This window comes from Callorhinus ursinus, unplaced genomic scaffold, assembly GCF_003265705.2.
Source record: "Callorhinus ursinus isolate GAN/ISIS: 27379988/994484 unplaced genomic scaffold, GSC_fseal_2.0 scaffold13, whole genome shotgun sequence".
In the NCBI taxonomy this organism is placed as follows: Eukaryota; Metazoa; Chordata; class Mammalia; order Carnivora; family Otariidae; genus Callorhinus; species Callorhinus ursinus.
This window is the reverse complement of record NW_027397075.1, coordinates 34,373,130-34,380,162: the sequence shown is the minus strand read 5'-3', so window position 1 is coordinate 34,380,162 and position 7,033 is coordinate 34,373,130.

Below are 7,033 nucleotides of genomic sequence, written 5' to 3'. Positions count from 1 at the left end.
GTGGGTCACCAAGTAGTTCCTATTCCTATGGCTTCTTTCATATTCCAGATTTGAAAACTATCACATTGTCTGGTAGTAGCTTCCTCTCACTTTTATACTATGCAAATCAAAAGGGTTAGCAATTTTAGCTTTTATGTGAGGCAATATAACAATAGGAAGTTTGTGAGCCTTGGATAGAAATTAGATGTCCTCATTTCCCTCTATTCCCTGGAATCTCTTGCTGAGCGCCCCTTCTAATTCCACTGGATACCAGCATATCCTGCTGGACTCTGTAGTCTCCAAGTGGGCACTGTCATGACTACCACTAATCTCAGAATGGCTGATAGAGTATGGCAGAGACAGGAGTACTCATCAAATATTCCAGCTTATTTCCCACATTTTCCAGCCCTTTTGTTGTTAGGCAGCCATATGACTAGTGCTGGTTAATGGACTGTAGATAAAAAGGATGTGTGTCACTTCCAGGCCAGAACACAGAAAATCCAACATGGAACCTCTCCTCTAACAAAAAAAAAAAAGGTCATGTGTTTCAGATAGTACAACAAAAAATGGTAGAGCCTTTGTCAGTCTGAGTACCCAAAGACTGAGGTAATGGAACACCCACCAACTGGCACTGAACACACAGAATGAGCAAGAAATAAACTATTATGCTCACCAAAAAATTGTTAGAACTGATACACAAATTCAGTAAAGTCACAGGATACAAAATCAATGTACAGAAATCTGTTGCATTTCTAAACACCAATAATGAAGCAGCAAAGAGAAATCAAGGAATCGATCCCATTTACAATTGCACCAAAAGCCATTAAGAATCCTAGGAATAAACCTAACCAAAGAGGTAAAAGAGCTATACCCTGAAAACTATAGAACACTTATGAAAGAAATTGAAGATGATGCAAAGAAATAGAAAAACATCCCATGCTCCTGGATTGGAAGAACAAATGTTGTTAAAATGTCTATACTACCCAAAGCAGGCTACCCATTTAATGTAATCCCTTTCAAAATACCAACAGCATTTTTCACAGAGCTAGAACAAACTACCCTAAAATTTTTATGGAAACACAAAAGACCCCAAATAGCCAAAGTAATCCTGAAAAAGAAAAGCAAAGCTGGAGGCATCGCAATTCTGGACTTTAAGTTATATTACAAAACCATAATCATCAAGACAGTATGGTATTGGCACAAGAACAGACACAGAATAGATCAATGGAACAGAAGAGAAAATCCAGAAATGGACCCACAACTATATGGTCAACTAATCTTTGACAAAGCAGGAAAGAATATCCAATGGAAAAAAAGATAATCTCTTCAACAAATGGTGTTGGGAAAACTGGACAGTAACATGCAAAAGAATGAAACTGGACCATTTTCTTACACCATACACAAAAACAAATTCAAAATGGATGAAAGACCTAAATGTGAAACAGGAAACCATCAAAATCCTAGAGGAGAACACAGGCAGCAACCTCTTTGACATTGGCCATAGCAACTTCTTACTAGATACATCTCCAGAGGCAAGGGAAACAAAGGCAAAAATGAATTATTGGGACTTCATCAAGATAAAAAGCTTCTGCACAGCAAGGGAAACAATCAACAGAACTAAAAGGCAACCTACATAATGGGAGAAGATATTTGCAAATGACATATCTGATAAAGGGTTAGTATACAAATCTATAAAGAACTTATCAAACTCAACACCCAAAACACAAATAATCCAGTTAAGAAATGGACAGAATAGACACGAATAGACATTTTTCCAAAGAAGACATACAGATTGTCAAATGAAAAAATGCTCAACATCTCTCATCATCAGGAAAATACAAATCAAAAAACTACAATGAGATGTCACCTCATACCTGTCAGAATGGCTAAAACTAACAACACAGGAAACAACAGGTGTTGGTGAGGATGTGGAGAAAGGGGAATCCTCTTACACTGTTGGTGGGAATGCAAAAACTAGTGCAGCCACTCTGGAAAACAGTATGAAGTTTCCTCAAAAAGTTAAAAATAGAACTACCCTATGAACCAGCAATTACACCACTAGGTATTTACCCAAAGGACACAAAAAATACTGATTTGAAGGGATACATGTACCCTAATGTTTATAAAACATTATCAATAGCCAAATTTTGGAAAGAGTCCAAATGTCCATCAACTGATGAATGGATAAAGAAGATGGAATATTACTTGGCCATAAAAAAAGAATGATATCTTGCCATTTGCTACAATGAGGTTGGAGCTAGAGTGTATTATGCTAAGTGAGATAAGTCAGGCAGAGAGAGACAAATACCATATGATATGTGGAATTTTTTTTAATTTTTTTTAAAGATTTTATTTATTTATTTGACAGAGAGAGACACAGCGAGAGAGGGAACACAAACAGGGGGAGTGGGAGAGGGAGAAGCAGGCTTCCTGCGGAGCAGGGAGCCTGACGTAGGGCTCAATCCCAGGACCCCAGGAATCATGACCCAAGCCGAAGGCAGACGCTTAACAACTGAGCCACCCATATGTGGAATTTAAGAAACAAAAGAGATGAACGGGGTGCCTGGGTGGCGCAGTTTCTTAAGTGTCCAAACCTGGGTTTCAGCTCAGGTAATGATCTCAGGGTCATGAGATCAAGCCCATGTTGGGCTCTAGGCTCAGCGCAGAGTCTGCTTAAGACTCTCTCTCCCTCTCCTTCTGCCCCTCCCCCCTACTCTCTAAAATAAATAAAAAATAATTTTAAAAAATGAAATAGATGAACATAAGGGGAAAAAAAGAGAGAGGCAAACCAAGAAACAAATTCTTAACTATAGGGAACAAACTGAGGGTTACTGGAGGGGAGGTGGGCAGGGGGATGAGTTAAATGGGTGATGGGTATTAAAGAGGGCACTTGTATATAAGTGATGAATCACAAAATTCTACTACTGAAACTAATATAACACTACATGTTAGCTAACTGGAATCTAAATAAAAACTTGAAATAAAAAAATAAACTTCTAATCAGGGAAATTTAAAAAAAAGAAAATAAAGAAAAACTATTGTGTTATCAAGCTACTGGAATTTCACACTTGATTGTTACTGCATCATAACCTGGCCTATCCTTACTATTGGGACATAGTTGTTAGTGAAATCATCCTTTTAGTTATTAACTATAGCCAACTGCCTCTGTTGAAACCAGACATGAGACAAATAGGAGAAATACACACTTTATTATTTTCAGAATTGCCCCTAATGGATTCACCTCTGGAAACACTACATGTAAATAACCTTTTAGCTATCTGTTCTACCAATTCATCAAATATCAGAAGTCCATAGTGGATACAGCTTAGGCTTATACTGAATAATTCACCTGCTTGTCACCCTAATCCTAAGCATGGCACACATTCAGAAGTGGGTAAAAACAATGTGATTAGAAAATGGGCCAAAATTTGCAATGATGTGGATGGAACTGGAGGGTGTTATGCTGAGTGAAATAAGTCAGTCAGAGAAAGACATGTATCATATGACCTCACTGATATGAGGAATTCTTAATCTCAGGAAACAAACTGAGGGTTGCTGGAGTGGGGGTAGGGTGGGAGGGATGGGGTGGCTGGGTGATAGACATTGGGGAGGGTATGTGCTATGGTGAGCGCTGTGAATTGTGCAAGACTGTTGAATCACAGATCTGTACCTCTGAAACAAATAATGCAATATATGTTAAGAAAAAAAAAAGAAGATAGCAGGAGGGGAAGAATGAAGGGGGGGACGTTGGAGGGGGAGACGAACCATGAGAGACGATGGACTCTGAAAAACAAACTGAGGGTTCTAGAGGGGAGGGCGGTGGGGGGATGGGTTAGCCTGGTGATGGGTATTAAAGAGGACACGTTCTGAGTGGAGCACTGGGTATTATGCACAAACAATGAATCATGGAACACTACATCCAAAACTGATGATGTAATGTATGGTGATTAACATAACAATAAAAAATTTAAAGGAAAAAATAATTTTATTTAATAAAATATTGTTAAGACATTAATCATTAAAGTCATAGCTAGAGACTCATCCCCACCTCTTTTTCCTCCTTCCCATCCTAGATATAACCAATGCCCTAAAGCTGGTATATAACAAGCTATATACTTTTATAATTTCCTATATGTGTATATATAAATAGCAGCATTACTTTTTTGTGTTTCAAACTTTAAAAAAAAAAAATGGGCCAAAGAGCTGAACAGAATCCTCACCAGAGGAAAATAAAACAAATGACAAATAAGCATATGAAAGGATGTTCAACATTGTATGTCATTAGGGAACTGAAAACTAAAACATCAGGGAGATACCACTACACATCTATTTGAATGGCCAAAATCTAAAATACTGACATCAAATGCCGACAAAGATGTGGAGCAACAGGAACTCTCATTCATTGCTGGTGGGAATGCAAAATGGTACAGACAGTTTGGCAATTCCTTACAAAACTAAACATACTCTTACCATATGGTCCAACAATCATGCTGCTTGGTATTTACCAAAAGGATTGAAAACTTATGTCCACACAAAAACCTACACATGGATGTTTATAGCAGCTTTATTCATAATTGCCATAACTTGGAAGTAATTAAGATATCCTTCAGTATGTGAATGAATAAATAAACTGTGGTACATCCAGACAAATTACTCAGATAATTACTCAGAATATTACTCAGTGCTAAAAAGAAATGAGCAATTAACCATGAAAAGACATGGAAGAAACTTAAATGCACATTACTAAGTGGAAGAAGCCAATCTGAAAAGGCTACATACTGTATGATTCCAACCATATAAATTCTGGAAAAGGCAAAACTATGGAGGCAATAGAAAGATCAGGGGTTAGGTGGAAGGGAGGGATAAATAGATCACAGAGGATTTTTAGGGCAATGAAACTGTTTTGTATGATACTATAATGGCAGATACATGTTATCACATATTTGTCCACACTCATACACTGTTAACACCAAGAGTGAACCCTAATGTAAACTATGGACTTTGAGTGATGATGATATGTCAATGTAGGTTCATCAACTGCAACTAACATGCTGCTCTGGTAGGGGATGTTGATAGTGGGAAAGGTTGTACGTAAGTGGGAGCAGGGGGGTTAATGGGAAGTCCCTATGCCTTCTGCTCAATTTTGCTGTGAACTTAAATTTGCTCTAGAAAATAAAGTCTATTGGGCGCCTGGGTGGCTCAGTTGGTTGAGCGGCTGCCTTCGGCTCGGGTCATGATCCTGGAGTCCCTGGATTGGGTCCCGCATCGGGCTCCCTGCTCGGCAGGGAGTCTGCTTCTCCCTCTGACCCTTCCCCCCCTCGTGTGCTTTCTCTCTCTCTCATTCTCTCTCTCTCAAATAAATAAATAAAATCTTAAAAAAAAAAGAAAAGAAAGTCTATTAAAAATTTAAAAACACCCCCCAAAAATGAGGCAAATGCAGAGGGCAGATGAAAAAAACTTACTCTTTTTTTCCCCAAAAAATAGATTTTTAAAATTTTAATTCAAGTATAGTTAACATATAGTTTCAGGTGTACGATATAGCAATTCAACAATTCTATACATTACTCAGTGCTCATCATGTAAGTGTACTCTTAATCCTCATCACTCATTTCACCCAACCCCCACCCACCCACCTCCCCTCTGGTAACCATCAGTCTGTTGGCTATAGTTAAGAGTCTGTTTCTTGGTTTGTCTCTTTTGAAAAAAATCTAACTCTTAGCAATCACATTGGTGATTGGTGTTCTGAGCCTGTTGTATTTGTAAAAAACAAAAAAAACAAAAAAAACAAAAACTTTAGTACCAAAATTGAATTAAAGGTATCAAAATGAACTCATGAGGCATTTTATCTTTTAAAATACATAGCTCTTTTATTTCCCCACTGTGTCCACTAAAGAGGCCTAGAAACACAGTAGTAATGAGCATACTTTGTGTTTGGATTGAGCTTCCAAAATACCATTTCCTACCAAAATAAACCAGGGATTCTTGAAGAGATGGCAAATTCCAGGTCCAAAGCAGGAAAGGTACAAGATGAGCACAGAATATCTTGCCATTAGGCAGCAAGGAAGCCATCAAAGACTACTAGGGTCTTGACAAAGGCTTCAAGTGCCAATGGAAGATGTTTCACTGACAAAAGATGGGATAAATTGAGCTGTAATAATTATTACAACTGCTTAAAACCCATTGGGTATGTTGAATACATGCATGAATACGTGGAAACATGAGTTCATGATAATTAAAATAAAAAGGCATCTTAGGAGGATGACAGGAAACATTCATCACTGTCCCAACTAGTAAATAAAGGAAAGAATGAAGCATTTACTTAACACCTTTCCTATCTGAACTGTACTAATAAAACAAATAGATAAGGAAAAGTATCTTTTTATAGATATATTCTAACTAATACAAGAAAAACAATATTCTGCAGCTCAAAATAAATTGTTGGATCTAGGCCCTGAGTATCAATATCTGCTAAAGTAACAAAGAAGACAACCAGACATTATATACTTCCTAATGTATCACCCATCATCTTGCCAAAGGGATTGAGCCTGACTTGGAAGACTCCAAATCCAGCTGCCATTTTGCAGGAAACGGAGAACTTGTTGGACTGCATCAGGAGTGTGCAGTCAGCAACAACCACACTACGAGAAACTGTAGGTCAAATGTCCTGGTTTTTCAACAGATCAGCTATATGGAAGAGAAAAGTTTAGAGGAGAAAACTATAGGTTTAAAGAGATTTTAAAGATTTTAAAATGGGCAAAACTAAACTATAATGTTTAGAGATGCCACTTTGGTAGTAATACTTCCCACCCATTAAGAAAAAAAAAAAAAAGGAGGAAGTGATTTCTCTAGAAGTCAGCATAGGTGTTACTTTCAGGGATAGAGAGACTTGTGATCATGACAGGACACCTGGAGGGCTTCCAACATGGCTGACAAAGTTCTCTTTCTTTATCTGGGTGATGGTTAAATAGGTGCTTGCCCTGTAACAATCCATTAAGTCCTGCATTTGTTTTGTATGGTTTTCTGTATTTGTGTTTTTATTATTTTTTTTAATCCC